The sequence below is a fragment of the Arabidopsis lyrata genome, assembly GCF_000004255.2.
Source record: "Arabidopsis lyrata subsp. lyrata unplaced genomic scaffold ARALYscaffold_6, whole genome shotgun sequence".
Taxonomy (NCBI): Eukaryota; Viridiplantae; Streptophyta; class Magnoliopsida; order Brassicales; family Brassicaceae; genus Arabidopsis; species Arabidopsis lyrata.
The window spans coordinates 13,993,919-14,010,462 of NW_003302550.1; positions in this window are offsets into that span (position 1 = coordinate 13,993,919).

The following is a 16,544-nucleotide window of genomic DNA, read 5'->3' on the forward strand; positions in this document are numbered from 1 at the left end:
GGAGATTCTGATTTCCTCTTGACCGTGTATGCATATAACAGGTAACAGCAAGGCTTTAGCAGACCAATCAAAGATGAGTCTGTAAAGCTGGTTGCTGTGAGTACCTGAAACACAGACAGAAAAACACAATGTCAGTATCTTGTGTAACAAAAACGAACTTGATCTTAACGATTCTAATGATCTCAAATATAGCAAACAAACACTAAACTGGCAACGGCGCCAAATTGATAATAGGTTTTTTCACTCAATTAAACCTAAAACACTATCGTGTCGTTGTAGTATTTTAGGGTGTCAATCCAATCTAGTGTGATGCAAACAGAAGAGATATGATCAGAATTTGCTAAGTCAAGCCAAGCAGAGAGTTGTTGTTTTCTAACAATCCTAATGCGAAATAACAGAAATGAAATGAAACCGAAATGCAAACTAGCAATAGCAGGCAGTTGAATAACAAAGCAGGTAAGATAGCAGGCAATCAAATGGATGAGAGATTCCTAAGGACAGGGTAATCGAATAGCGTGGTCTCCTTAATCTATTTAGACGGTTGACAAAACTTCACAGAAGCTATCCCTTGACAACAAGTTCAAAAGCAAATCAATTCACCACCGTGATAGAAATTCTCAAGCAGAGCTAGACACAGACCTAATCACCATTAGCGATCTCTAACTAAGCAGGCAATATCGAATCAACTTGTTAAAGCCAATACCCGCTCTAAACGGCCAATACCTTGGGATAGAGACGAGTATCTCTGGAATTAGTGGATCAGACATTCCATCAAACACCTTTTGGGTGCGGGAATGTCTGGATTCATTTTCCAGTTGATCAGAAAGGAACAAGCAATAAGCGCAACTAATCCAGAAGGGATTCAAACAATCTAAACTCAACCATCTAAAGCGACTAGGGCAACCACGACTACTCTATCCCATCCTCAGAAATACAATTCACTACTCAGACATAATAAAAAACAATAGCAATGAAACGATTGAAAACATGATAACAGGAAATGATAAAGACTGAAACGAAAACTGAATTATAGAATACTTGAAAGCAAATACAAAGTCGCAGGAAGAACACACTGCGGCTATGAAAACAAGTCTAGGTAAAAACTGAAAATAAAGACTGGATGCCCCAGGGAAAACCCTTAGAGGCTGCTTATATAAGCGAAAAAAAGTTAAATAAGGAAAGTTCAGGATAGTGGTCTTCACAACGAGACTTTGCGATCAAGCATCTGATGGGCTGAAATGGGCTTCCCTGTGATCGAGTGAAACTGATCAAACTGGGCTTCGGGAACTCCATCTTGCGATCGAGTGGTCTGTAGTGAAGACGAGATGGAATGGTCCAGCGACCTTGCGATCGAGTGGTGCGATCGAGTAGATGACGTGAGGTGGTGATCGAGTGGTTTCTTCAGCTTCTCTTCTCTTCCGTATGCTCAGCTTGTCTGGTTGAGTGAGGAATGAGTAGATGGGCTTCTGATGACAAGGTGGTGATCGAGTGGTGTAGAGTGGGTGATCCCTCCGGGCTTGCGATCGAGTGAAACTAAGCTGATGGCTTCTCCAGGGTTGTGATCGAGTGATATGTCCTTCATGACAGCTTCTGCTCGATCTTGCGATCGAGTGGTTTCTTCTGAAATTGCTCCGGGGTTGTGATCGAGTGGTTTTGCCCTTCATGACAGTTTCTGGGGTTGTGATCGAGTGGTTTTGCCCTTCAGGGCTCCGAGGTTGCGATCGAGTGCTTTGGCTGAGAGAGTGATTGAACGTTCTGAATTTCTGTTCTGTTTCTCCTCTGTTTGAACTCCAAAAGCATCCAAAGTACCTGAAAACAACCAAATATGCGATGCACATGCAATCCTAATGCAAAAACATCCTAAGTATGCAAAACACACTAAAACGACTACTAATGAGATGAAATGTGATTGAAACAATGACAAAGTGATGAAGAATGAATGCTTAAATCATGCAAATTATAGACATATCACTGCCCCATATCGTTTTCACGCCATTGGGGGTCGGGAATTTGACACACAGATGATACGTTGATGCGACAGCTCACATTAGGTTTAACCACGGAGTTCCCATTATGACGTTGTAGATGGTAGGTCGATCGGTGACTGAGAAGTTGACTATCTTTGTTACCCCGCCGGCTCGGACTGGTAGTTGGATGGTTCCAAGCGTCATCAAAGTTTCCCCTGAAAATCCGAGGACAGGCCTCGGGGTCGGAATCACCTGTGACATGTCGATGTTCATTTGTCGGAGCGTTTCGCGAAAGATTACGTCGATGGTGCTGCCGGTGTCAATTAATACTCGGTAGATATCATGGTCTCCTATCGCTAATGTGACGACGATTGGATCGTTATGAGGCATGTCGAGCCCGTTTGTCTCGCTTTCTTCGAACGTGATCACGTCGTTAGGTCGATCGAAGCGTCTCGTCCAGTTGCTAGGCGTCTCGGCTCGGCGTTGATAAGCTTTGATTGCCGCTACGGTGTCGGGACAGTATGGCGATCCACCCATTATGGTAAGAACCTTCTGCCGCGTACCATCTCGGTCTTCGTCTTTCGACCCCCGGGCTCTTTTCTGAGACTCCTGGTTCCTTGGTTCGGGGTCTCTTCTTGGGTTGGTCTGCTCGGGCTATGGTTCTGGCTCGAGGTCCTTAAGAGTAACGTTTGTCCCGAGCTCTCCAGCTAGGAATTTGGTTGCTAACTTGGCTCCGAGGCTTCGGCATCTCGAGGTATGATGGCCAAAAATTTTGTGGTGTTCGCAATATTCTTGATCATTGCTCGGTGGCTGATCCCTTGTCCAAGTGAAGGATTCTCTTCCTCGTCCACGGCCCCGGCCTCTGCCGCGGCCACGGCCTCGGGGCGTGTCAATCTGATAGCTATGGTATCCTGAGAAATTACGCCCTTCGTGGTGCGTATACGTACCGCTCTCACGTGTGTTTTTCTGGACCGTAGGCGTCGCTTGGGCTTTCTCGGTTTTCTCGGCTCGGGGCGCCTGTTTCGTTGGCTCGTGCCTCTTTGATAGCAGCGCCATCTCTTCTTCGTGGGCAACGAAATCCGAGGCTCGGTGCAGCGCGTCGCGAATTGTTGTCGGTTTAGACAGATTCAACTCTTTCCTGAACTCTGATTTATACCAGAGGGCTTTCTTTAAAGCCGAAAGAGCGGCTACATCTGTAATTCCTTCTACCTTGGCTAGCGTCGATTTGAAGGTTTTGAGGAAATCTCTTAACGGCTCGGTGGGCTGTTGAGACAGGGACCACAGATCCGCGTCAGAGGTTCCGGGGTCGATGAGCACGGAGTATTGCTTGAGGAACAGTGTCGACAGCTCGTTGAAACTGTCAATCGAGTTTCGTTCCAATCTTGAAAACCACTCTAATGCGGGTCCTTTGAGGTGTTCCACGAACAGTAGGCACAGACCTGCATCCTTTTCCCCGGGTTTGAACCTGGCTCGGGCCACAGATATCACGAACGATTTAATGTGGCACTTTGGATCGGTTGATCCGTTGTAAGAGTCGATTTTGAACTTTCCCAGATTGGACATCGTCGTTTCGGAAATTCTTTTGGTGAAAGGCGTATTCCGAGATTCTTCCAAAATTCGGTCGATGTTCGGTGCGGAGGATGAAACGCTATGTATCTGGGTTTTGACGAGCTTCATATCAGCTTCCGCCTTGCCTAGGGAGGCTCGGATCTTGCTTAGCTCGTCTTCTCTTTCAGATTCTTCGGCCCACCTTATGTTTTCCTCAGTTTCTTCATCGTCAGTGAGATCTGTTCGCTCGGCGGAGTTAGCTCCGGCTCGGGTACGCTTATCTTGCAGATCATCTGGCTCGTCCGTTAAATCCACTGCGTCTGGCTCGGTGGGATCATCTTGGTTCTCGCGTCTGGCAGGGTCGGCTCGGGTTGCGGCTCTGGTGTTGCCGGTTGGTGTCGCGAACGTGAGTCTTGTTGGGTTGATGCCAGGTAAGTCCCTCCGAGCTCGTGGCGGCCGAGTCTGGAAACGCGTTGTTTTTGGTTGCCCACGTGTTGCGATTTCGTCGACTCGCTGCGCCAAGGTTTTGTTAGCTTTCTCTTGGTCGTCAGCTTTCTTCTGGAATTTAACCATCAGGTCTTTCAGTTCGGCTAGAGTCGCTATGATCGTCGGATCGGCTTGAGGATTCTGAGGGTTCGGAGGGTTCGGGATCCCTCCTCCAGCTGGTGGTGTCTGACGACCGTCTTCGTTCATCGTCCTTTTCGGTAATCGAGTTCTGCGTCTTAGGGTAAGAGAATTCTAAAGTATCCCCACAGACGGCGCCAAACTGTGGAAGTCGAAACTAACACAATCAAGATTTGTCTAGGGTTTTATTTTAGGGATACGATAATCGTGAATTCTCAAAGAACAACAGAAACGATTGTAACCAAAGATGGTGTTCTTGATATTATTAAGAAAAAGATGACTTTGATCGTACAAGAGTTTGATCGTAAAAGGAAAAAGATGTTTGTGCTGTGAGAGCTTTGCGTAGTGTAAATTCTAGAGCGTTCTTGCGTGCCTTTTGCTTGAGCCTTAAGTCTCTTTATATAGGGGTGATAAACCGCCTCTCCAGCGATATTCTCGGAAGATTTCCATTTATCTTGAAGTCGGTGTAGAATATCGCGGATCAGGATAATTTCCTTATTCTTCGGAGTTTTTGGAAGATATCCTGATTTGAGTCGATCCTTTGAGATTCTTCCTTATCATTTCTGGGTTCATCGGAAATGGTCCTTCTCTTTCGGAAATGACGACTTACTTGGAAATGGTACTTTGATAATGAATATTTTACCAAGTCTTTGCCTCGGGTGACTTGTGCAATCGGCTCGGGGACAAGAGAGGCACAGCCCAGGCTCCCGAGGGAAACCGGCTCGGGTCCACGGAAGGAGCCAGCTCGGGGGTCTTGACACGAACCGGCTCGGTTTCCCGGAGTGAACCGGCTTGGGTCCACGGAAGGAGCCAGCTCGGGGGTCTTGACACGAACCGGCTCGGTTTCCCGGAGTGAACCGGCTCGGGTACTTGAAGGGAGCCGGCTCGGGTGATAATAAGATTTTCACTAAGATCAATTATCCTTAAATCACTATCATGTCATTGCAGTATTTAAGGTGTCAATCCAAATGGGTGTGATGCTAGCAATCAAGATGCAATCAGATTTCACAGAGTCAAGCCAAGCAATAACAGGTTTTGAGGTTGTTAACAGTTCCAGTGATCATGCAGAAAACAATAATTCTAACAGAAACAGATAACACACTCGATCACACAGTTTGATGCCAAGCACTGGATGTGGTCGAGTGCCAGGTCGAGTACCAAACAGAAACTGCAACAAATGTACTCGACTGCACAGTCCGTTTCCAAACCGCTGGGTGTGGTCGAGTACTTCAAGTGAAATAAGTAAAAATGCAAAAACTAAGCAACAATTAACGAGATCAAGCAATCAATAGCGATGTGAACAAAGAAATCAATTGGAAGATAAATTCCCGAGGATGGGGTAATCGAGTAGTTAAGTCTCCTTAATCTAACAGGTGGTTAACATGCTCAACAAACTATCCCTAGACAACAAGTTCAACAGCCAAATCAAAGTGCTACCGCAACAGAGATCCTCAAGCAAAGCTAGTCCCAGACTCAATCACCATTGACGAGAGCTAACCTAACAGGCATTACGAATCAACAAGTTAAAGCCAAAACGCTCCCTGTAACCAATACCTTGGTACAGAGCCACGAATCTTTGGAATTAGTGGTTCAGACATTTCATCGAACACCTTTTGGGTGCGGAAATGTCTGGGCTCAGATTCCAGTTGATCAGAAAGCAATCAGCATTAAGAACAACTAATCCAGAAGGGATCTACCAATCAAACTCAACCACCTAGCAGATCAAGGATTCTAAACTACTCTAACCCATCCTCAAGAACCCTAATCACTACTCAAAATTCATAACCAAGAACACAAACCCAGAAACACATAAAAACTTCATAATAGCAAGATCTCAACAAGATGAACAACTTTGTAGAAGAAATCAAAAGCAAATACTCAATAGATTAAGAGAAATCTGGATTACAAATATGAAGAAAGCACTAATTGTTCTGCAGAATAAAACTTAGACAGAATAAAACTTAGTCTGAAAATTATGAGAAACAACCTATTTATAGCAAATACTAGGAAACCCTAAATCACAAGACGACAAAGTATTAAGGCGGTTTACGGAGACATTCGGCTTCGTGCAATCGAGTGAAGAGGTCGAGCAAAGCTGGCTGCTTTGCGGTTTCTTGATCTGGTCGTGATGCGATCGAGTGACTAGGTCGAGTATGCACTCGAGTCCCACTTCATCTTCTTCTCTTCCTTATGCTCAGTGTCTGGTTGAGTTGGGATCTGAGAAGCCTCTGAAGCGTGCAGTCGAGTGCTTGGTCGAGTAAGTTGGTGGAGGATACTCGACTGCGTGCTCGAGTCGTGATCTGGAGTCGTGGTCTACTTGGTGAATGAGAGGGTACTCGACCATGAGGTCGAGTGGTAGGTCGAGTTGGTGAAGGAGAGGGTACTCGACTTGGTGATCGACTTGGTGATCGACTTGGTGCTCGACTTGGTGGTGGTCGAGTGCATTTGGAAGGTCATGATGATGGTGCTCGACCTCGTGTTCGAGCGTACTGATGGGTTCTGGTCCACTTCTTCCAATTTGCTCACCAACAGCTCCAAATCACCTGAAAACAACTCAAATATGCAACATGCATGCAAAACTATCCTAATTATGCAAAGTGATGACAAATGATGAAGAATGGTATGAAACAATGACGAAATGATGATAAAGTGATGCTAAATGGATGCTCAAAACAAGTAAAATATAGACATATCAACTCCCCCAAACTTAGTCTTTGCTTGCCCTCAAGCAAACAATTAAGAACAAGCTGGAGGAGAGGTTTGAAAGCGGGGACTCAGAACCAAAGCATGCAGACAAAGCAAATGAACTCAATGTCCATATTTTGTGGAATGCTTAGAGACCAAACTCTACTTAAAAACTTTAGCCATATTCATCACAAGACAACCTAACATTTATTCCAATCTACACACACCTTTAGATCATCAATTCCCTTTAACATTGATTAAGCTCAAACCATGAATCAAGCAAAACATTGTTGAAGAACTCATTTGGTTTAAAGGACAAGGCTGAGAAACAAAGATGGTTCCTCTGTAAATGGTTTCGGACTTTTTCACAGTAACAGGGAACTCTCATGAATGGACAGAGCTTTAGTAGAATGCTAAAGGTTAGAACCAACCTACGCATACAAGAACAGACCCCATCTACCCAAATAACCATAAGTATATCAAACTCCATAGATGGTCCTATCTCTAAACCCCAGAAATGATCCTAATTCTACCCTTTTGCACTCAAGGCATGTTTCAATAATCTCTTGGATCAACTCATTCTTTGTTTTTGGTTTTTGTTCTAAGGAGAGGTTTTCTTTTAGACTTTCTAGCGGATTGGGACTTTCTTTAACAACTAAGGCTCTTCTTCTCATCTCATGACTTAAGACAACTCTAGGCTTTTGCCTTTCTTTTTACTTTGCACAGAGCCTAACTTCTTTTATTTTCAAGCTTCCCAATTCCTTTACTAGACTAACATGATATTCTTTTCTGTTTCACTTCCATCTCCTAAGAACAATAACACTTGTCTTTCTTTCTCATTTTTATTCCAAACACATTCCCAAACCCAAAGTAAAACTCCCACCTAGTCCTATCTAGCCCAAAAAGCGTGGACTAGAACTACATGGGATACCATTCTTGTCGGTTCATACCTAACACTTTCTACCAAGCTCAATCCAGAAATAGGCCTCACACACACACAAATTTATTCAGGGCTTGAAAGAAAGGTTAGGTTCAGGGTGGGGGAAACTGTTCCAATGATGGGAATCAGCTACTTGGATTAGCAAGTATGTGTATTGGTAGCCACAAGTTCAACAACAATGCAAAGACATGATGATTATAAGTCAAGTTCAGGTTCTAATAGATAGGGAAAAGAATCACATCAAGCATGCTTCAATTAAAACAAGAGAGTCAAGTTGTGAATTCCAAATATGGTGCAGTCTTAATTCAAGTTCTATCACAAGCATTAAACAACTAATAACGAAGGCATTGAATTCATTCAGTAAATGAGCGTGCTTACAAGGTTATCTCATCATCATCCCCTATGCAAATGCAACAATCCTATATGAAACCTTCTAGACTCAATCTTAAAATGAAAATGCAACTACATGATCACTCTATTTTTGTGAAATCATTTTCAGAAATTTTTCAAATTTTTAGGGTTTTTTCAATAACATAGATGAATGCAGACAATATGTACAATGCAAGAAAAATTTGAAAACAAGAACAAAGCAAACACATCAGATACTTCCTGAGCCCTCCCCCAAACTTAAATCACACAGTCCTCTGTGTGACCAAATTTGGAAGAGAGTACTCAGGACAAACAAATAAAGAAAGAAAACATGAGATGGTATAAACAATGGGGAAGTGGAGTTGTTACCTCAACTGAAGAAGGAGTTGATGTTCTCATCAATGCTTGCTTGTGTGTACAGCTAGGTCATTGATGATTCTTATTGTTGGGCTTCTGCTCCTTCTCCTTCTTGAGACTCGACCATGTCATCTCATTACCATATGGCTTCTGTTGGTCGAGTATGATCTTGATTTTGAAAAATTTGGATCAAAAATCACATCATACTCGACTGCAACTCTTCATCAGCATGTGGCCTCGCGTGATAGAGTGACATGTTGAAACTTCAAAAATCTTGAAACACAGACCCATTTCATACTCGATTGCACAACTGTACTTGCTCTTTGCAGGATGTGGTCGAGTACTTTATTGCACACTCAAAGTCGAAATCCACTTCACTCAGCTCATGACACTTATCTCCTGAAAGCACTACCAAAATGCATTAAAAATAACAAGGAAAGCAAAAATATGTACAGAGATAGACATGGGATTTCCTCCCAAGTGAGCTTGTTTTAAGTCATTAGCTTGACTTCCTTACTCCCTTAAGCATCAAGAGGTTCCTGGAGATGAACTGAGGTCACCTCTGGGAAGATTTGATCTGCTAAGTATTTATTGAGTCTTTGGCCATTCACTGTGAAATCTCCACTCTTACCAGCTAGAGTGATTGCTCCATAAGGGCGAACTTCAGTAACACAGAAGGGACCAGACCATCTAGACTTGAGCTTGCTTGGAAAGAGTTTCAGGCGAGAATTGAATAGCAGCACTTGATCACCAACTTGGAAGTCCTTGGTGATGATCTTCTTATCATGGAAAAGCTTAGTCCTCTCTTTGTAGATTTTAGAGCTTTCATAAGCTTCCAACCTAACTTCATTGAGATCATTCAGTTGGATCAACCGCTTCTCCTCAGCGGTTTTGATGTCAAAGTTCAGGAGTTTCACTGCCCACATAGCCTTGTACTCGAGCTCAACAGGTAAGTGACAGGATTTTCCATAGAGAAGGTTGAAGGGAGTTGTACCAATAGGGGTTTTGAATGCTGTCCTGTAAGCCCATAGTGCATCATCTAGCTTTGCAGACCAGTCTTTCCTTGTAGTCCCAACAGTCTTCTCCAGAATTGCTTTTATCTCCCTGTTGGAGATCTCAACCTGACCACTTGTCTGTGGATGATAAGGAGTGGCTACCTTATGCTTCACTCCGTGTTTCTTCAATAAGTTCTCAAAGACTTTGTTGATGAAGTGTGTACCTCCATCACTGATGACGACCCTTGGTATACCAAATCTAGGGAAAATTATGGTTTTAAACATCTTCAGAACCACCCTTGAGTCATTTGTCGGACTTGCAATGGCCTCAACCCACTTGGACACGTAGTCTACTGCTACCAAGATGTATTTGTTCCCATAGGAAGAAGGGAACGGCCCCATAAAGTCGATTCCCCAGACGTCAAAGATTTCTACCTCTAGTATAGGATTTTGTGGTATTTCATTTCTTCTGCTGATGTTTCCCTTCCTTTGGCATGAGTCACATCTTGATATGAACTGCTGGGCGTCTTTGAACATGGTTGGCCACCAGAAGCCTGCTTGCAGTACCTTAGATACTGTCTTAAAAGTCGCAAAGTGACCACCATATGTTGAACCATGGCAGTGAAGCAAGATGTCTTCCACTTCCTCCTCTGAGATACATCTTCTGTAAATTTTGTCTTTACAGAGAGTGTAAAGATATGGCTCATCCCAGTAGTAGTGGTTGATATCTCTGAAAAACTTCTTCTTTTCATAACTGGTCAGGTTGGGAGGCTCTACTCCGCAGGCCAAGTAATTGACATGATCAGCATACCATGGAGATTTTCCTTCAACAGCATTCAGTTGGTGAAACTCATTCCCACTGTAATTCTTTCCAAAGAATTCTGTAACCATGAGTTGCTCCTCTGGCATCGAATCATCAATAGGGACTTCATCATCGATCCTCATCCTTGATAAGTGATCAGCTACACCGTTCTCTATACCCTTCTTGTCTACTATTTCCATGTCAAACTCTTGCAGAAGTAGTATCCATCTCAATAGTCTTGGCTTAGTGTCCTTCTTTGCATAAATGTGTCTCAAGGCTGCATGATCTGTGTAGACTATGACTTTAGAACCCACCAAGTAGCTTCTGAACTTTTCAAACGCAAAAACAACTGCCAATAACTCCTTCTCTGTCGTGGCATACTTCACCTGAGCATCATCCATTGTTCTACTTGCGTAATAGATAACATGGAGCTTCTTGTCAATCTTTTGTCCCAAGACTGCTCCTACAGCGTAATCTGAGGCGTCACACATGATTTCGAATGGATAGTCCCAGTTTGGAGCTTGGACTATTGGAGCTGAAATCAGAGCTTCCTTGATGAGTTGAAAAGCTTTCAGGCATTCCTCATCAAAATCAAACTCTGTTTCCTTACACAGCAGCCTTGTCATTGGTCTTGCCAGCTTGGAGAAATCCTTGATAAACCTTCTATAAAACCCAGCATGTCCCAGAAAACTTCTCACATCTTTGACACTCCTTGGTGGTTGCAACTGCACCATAACCTCAATCTTTGCTCTGTCAACTTCTATACCCTTCTCTGAAATCTTGTGCCCCAATACAATGCCTTCTTTGACCATGAAATGGCATTTTTCCCAGTTGAGTACTAAGTTTGTCTCTTCGCACCTAGAAAGTACTCTGCACAAGTTTGACAAACAAGAGGAGAACGAGGAGCCATACACGGAAAAGTCATCCATGAATACCTCAACCATCTCCTCAATTAAATCCGAGAAGATAGAAGTCATGCACCGCTGAAATGTAGCTGGTGCATTACAGAGACCAAAAGGCATTCTTTTATATGCAAAGGTTCCATATGGACATGTGAATGTAGTTTTCTCTTGATCATTAGGGTGAATTGGTATTTGAAAGAAACCACTATAACCATCAAGAAAACAGTAGTATGGGTGATTAGCTAACCTTTCTAGCATTTGATCAATGAATGGAAGTGGAAAATGATCTTTCCTAGATGCAGAATTCAACTTCCTATAGTCAATGCACATTCTATGTCCAGTTATAGTTCTAGTGGGTATGAGCTCATCTTTATCATTTTTTACAACAGTCATACCTCCTTTCTTTGGAACACAATGAACTGGAGATACCCAAGTGCTATCGGAAATAGGGTAAATTACACCTGCTTCCAATAGTTTAAGTATCTCCTTCTTTACAACTTCTTTTAAATTAGGATTCAACCTTCTTTGGGGTTCAATGCTCGAATAAGATTCATTTTCAAGATGAATGCGATGTGTGCATAAACTAGGTGAAATGCCCTTTATATCATCAAGTGAATAACCAATGGCTCTTCTATACTTTTTCAGTTCAGTTAACAGAAGATGCACTTGTTCATCAGTTAATGCATCATTCACAATGACAGGATATGTAGAGTTGTTACCTAGAAATGCATACCTGAGTCCTTTGGGAAGCGGCTTAAGTTCAATTTTTGGTGCCTTGAGTTCAGACCAGTCGTCTGATGTTGGAATGATCAGCTCCGCAGGGATGTCAACTGTAGTGGTCGAGTGTTCAGTCGAGTAAGTCCTCGAGTGAGCAGGTTGAGCCTGAGTTGAGTCCTCGTCATTCACTGCCATTACCTCTGTTGCTGACCCATTCAATTCCTCAAAGGATTCTGACTCTTCTACTGCTTTGTGTGAGTCCAACAGCTTCTGGTAACCCAAAGTTTCTAAATGCAGAAACCCTTCTTCACCATTCTTGGTCAAAGCACTCTTAAGGTGATCTTCTTCTGCTAGTTCCTCTAGTAACTCATCAGCTAACTGATCCATTTCTTCAATCCAAAAGAGTTGCCCTTCTATAGTTGGCTTCTTCATTGCATCCTTTATATCAAAGGTCATTTTAAGGTCTTTACCAAGGTTCAGATCGATCTTCCCATTCTTGACATCAATGATAGCTCCAGCAGTCGCCAAGAAAGGTCTTCCCAGAATCAGAGGGTCCTTTGGTTCTTCATCCATTTCAAGCACTACAAAATCAGTAGGTATCTCTACGACTCCGATCTTGATTGGTAAGTCTTCAAGCAGGCCATGAGGTATTCTGATGGATCTGTCTGCTAGGATCAGAGAGATATTGCAAGCTTTGTATTTGCTGAAACCAAGTCTTTTCGCAACTGAGAGAGGCATGAGGCTCACTGATGCGCCTAGATCGCAGAGGCATCTGTTGAATGATAAAGGACCTAATGAACACGGTAGAGTGAATGAGCCAGGATCACCAAGCTTCTTTGGAATGATCTTCTTTTGTATAATAGCACTGCATTCATGACTCAATACTACCATTCCTTGCACTTCTTGAATTCTTTCCATGATCAGGTCTTTCAGAAACTTGTGGGAATCCGGAATAAGCGCGAGAGCATCAACAAGAGGTATTCTTAATTCAACTTCTTTGATGTTCTTGGCAAACATAGCTCTATACTTTTCTGCCAATGCTTTCTTGTGTCGTCCAGGGAATGGAAGTGGGGGTTTGTAAGGAGGAGGAACAAAAACCTTCTCCTTGTTCTTAGCAGCAACTGGTTTTAGAACAGCAGGTGATGTTACTGGAATTGGTGATCGAGTAACATGGTCGAGTGGAGGGTCGAGTACTTCTGTTGGCTTGTCAGCTTGATCTTCATTGAGATTGAAATCCTCCCCATCTTGGTCTGCACTGTCCTCAGTGGCTGGCTTAGGTCCCTCTCTGGTTGGAAGTTCTTTACCACTGCGCAGGGTGATAGCATGAGCCTGAGCATAGTCTTTTGGATTCTGAATCGCTTTGCCTGGAAGTTGGCCAGTAGGTTTTGGAGCAGATGTTGATGCAGATTGTCCTTCCAAGTATCGGACTTTAGAATTCAATGCCTCCACTTTGACATTCAAGTCATTGTAGCTACAGTCTAGCTTATTGTGTAATTCAGAAATCTTTTTAGCAATCTCAATGGAGCCAGATGCTTGTCCTTGGAGAAGTTGTTGTAGCATTTGCTTCATGTCAGAATCAGGGGCAGCATGACCTTGGTGTTGCTGAGGTGCAAACCCAGGTGGTGGTTGCTGCTGGTAGTTCCCCTGAAATTGTTGCTTGGGAGCAAAACTTTGGTTGTAGGGAACAAAAGGTTTATTCTGACCCTGCTGTTGTTGTGGAGGATACACTTGATATTGTGGATTAGCAACATTGGTGCTGCGGTAAGAAAGGTTGGGGTTGTTAGTCTTGAAGTTGTTATACCCTTTGTAGCCGCCTTGATTGTTGATGTAGCTGACCTCTTCTAACTGGTTCCCCTCCCCATCTTGGACTTGATACTGCTCGTCATCAAGTAGAAAGTGCACATTCTTCTGCTGGCCAAGGATAAGCCTATCCAGTTTCTCATTAAGAGCTTTCATCTCTTTACTATGCTTTGCATCCGATTCTCCAATACCTCTGTTGGAGCGATCAAAATCCTCGTTATAATTACCATCGGATTGAGCTAAGTTCTCAATTAATTCCCAGCCGTCTTCAACATCTTTATTCAAGAAATTCCCATTAGAAGCAGTGTCCAGCAACATTCTGATTTTGGGCAAAACTCCCCTGTAGAGTGTGCTTAGTAGAGAAGCCTTCTTGAAACCATGGTGTGGACACTGTATAGTGTAGCCTTTGAATCTCTCCCAGGCTTCACAAATGGATTCAGACTGCTTTTGGGTAAAACTGGAGATTTCATTCCTAAGCCTTGCAGTTCTTGAATTTGAGAAGAACTTTGTTAAGAAGGCCTTCTTGCAATCGTCCCAAGATATGATGGAGCCAGCAGGTAACGTCTTTTCCCATTGGTGTGCTTTGTCTCCCAGTGAGAAGGGAAACAGGCGCAACTTGAAACTATCCTCACTAACACCGTTTATCTTGGTTAGGCCGCAGAGCCTGTCGAAGTTATCCAAGTGGTCTAAGGGATCTTCCAGAGGCAGACCATGGAACTTGTTTCCTTGAATCATCGAGATGAGACCACTTTTAATCTCGAAGTTGTTGTTTTGGACAGCAGGAGGCACAATTCCTTGCCTCTGATGGTGGTTTCTTGGTGCATCTCCAGCACCAATGTTTGCAGGCAGATTGTTGACATCTTGTTCATCAGCCATTCTGAAAGGATGGTTGTGTTCAAGGTCTGTAGTGTCTCTCCTTTCCCTTAGTTCTCTGTCAATACGGTCAATGTTATCGTTGAAAAGGAGGTTCTGGTTGCCTTTTGATCGAGTTTGCATACAGCAGGGTTGTACCTGGATCAAGAAGACAACAAGAAAAACAAAAAGTTAGTAACCTAAGTGAAAATTGAAATAGAACTTGATCTAAGCAAGTCTGAAATCTCAAATGTAACAAACAAACACCCAAATGGCAACGGCGCCAAATTGATAGTAAGATTTTCACTAAGATCAATTATCCTTAAATCACTATCATGTCATTGCAGTATTTAAGGTGTCAATCCAAATGGGTGTGATGCTAGCAATCAAGATGCAATCAGATTTCACAGAGTCAAGCCAAGCAATAACAGGTTTTGAGGTTGTTAACAGTTCCAGTGATCATGCAGAAAACAATAATTCTAACAGAAACAGATAACACACTCGATCACACAGTTTGATGCCAAGCACTGGATGTGGTCGAGTGCCAGGTCGAGTACCAAACAGAAACTGCAACAAATGTACTCGACTGCACAGTCCGTCTCCAAACCGCTGGGTGTGGTCGAGTACTTCAAGTGAAATAAGTAAAAATGCAAAAACTAAGCAACAAGTAACGAGATCAAGCAATCAATAGCGATGTTAACAAAGAAATCAATTGGAAGAGAAATTCCCGAGGATGGGGTAATCGAGTAGTTAAGTCTCCTTAATCTAACAGGTGGTTAACATGCTCAACAAACTATCCCTAGACAACAAGTTCAACAGCCAAATCAAAGTGCTACCGCAACAGAGATCCTCAAGCAAAGCTAGTCCCAGACTCAATCACCATTGACGAGAGCTAACCTAACAGGCATTACGAATCAACAAGTTAAAGCCAAAACGCTCCCTGTAACCAATACCTTGGTACAGAGCCACGAATCTATGGAATTAGTGGTTCAGACATTTCATCGAACACCTTTTGGGTGCGGAAATGTCTGGGCTCAGATTCCAGTTGATCAGAAAGCAATCAGCATTAAGAACAACTAATCCAGAAGGGATCTACCAATCAAACTCAACCACCTAGCAGATCAAGGATTCTAAACTACTCTAACCCATCCTCAAGAACCCTAATCACTACTCAAAATTCATAACCAAGAACACAAACCCAGAAACACATAAAAACTTCATAATAGCAAGATCTCAACAAGATGAACAACTTTGTAGAAGAAATCAAAAGCAAATACTCAATAGATTAAGAGAAATCTGGATTACAAATATGAAGAAAGCACTAATTGTTCTGCAGAATAAAACTTAGACAGAATAAAACTTAGTCTGAAAATTATGAGAAACAACCTATTTATAGCAAATACTAGGAAACCCTAAATCACAAGACGACAAAGTATTAAGGCGGTTTACGGAGACATTCGGCTTCGTGCAATCGAGTGAAGAGGTCGAGCAAAGCTGGCTCCTTTGCGGTTTCTTGATCTGGTCGTGATGCGATCGAGTGACTAGGTCGAGTATGCACTCGAGTCCCGCTTCATCTTCTTCTCTTCCTTATGCTCAGTGTCTGGTTTAGTTGGGATCTTAGAAGCCTCTGAAGCGTGCAGTCGAGTGCTTGGTCGAGTAAGTTGGTGGAGGATACTCGACTGCGTGCTCGAGTCGTGATCTGGAGTCGTGGTCTACTTGGTGAAGGAGAGGGTACTCGACCATGAGGTCGAGTGGTAGGTCGAGTTGGTGAAGGAGAGAGTACTCGACTTGGTGATCGACTTGGTGATCGACTTGGTGCTCGACTTGGTGGTGGTCGAGTGCATTTGGAAGGTCATGATGATGGTGCTCGACCTCGTGTTCGAGCGTACTGATGGGTTCTGGTCCACTTCTTCCAATTTGCTCACCAACAGCTCCAAATCACCTGAAAACAACTCAAATATGCAACATGCATGCAAAACTATCCTA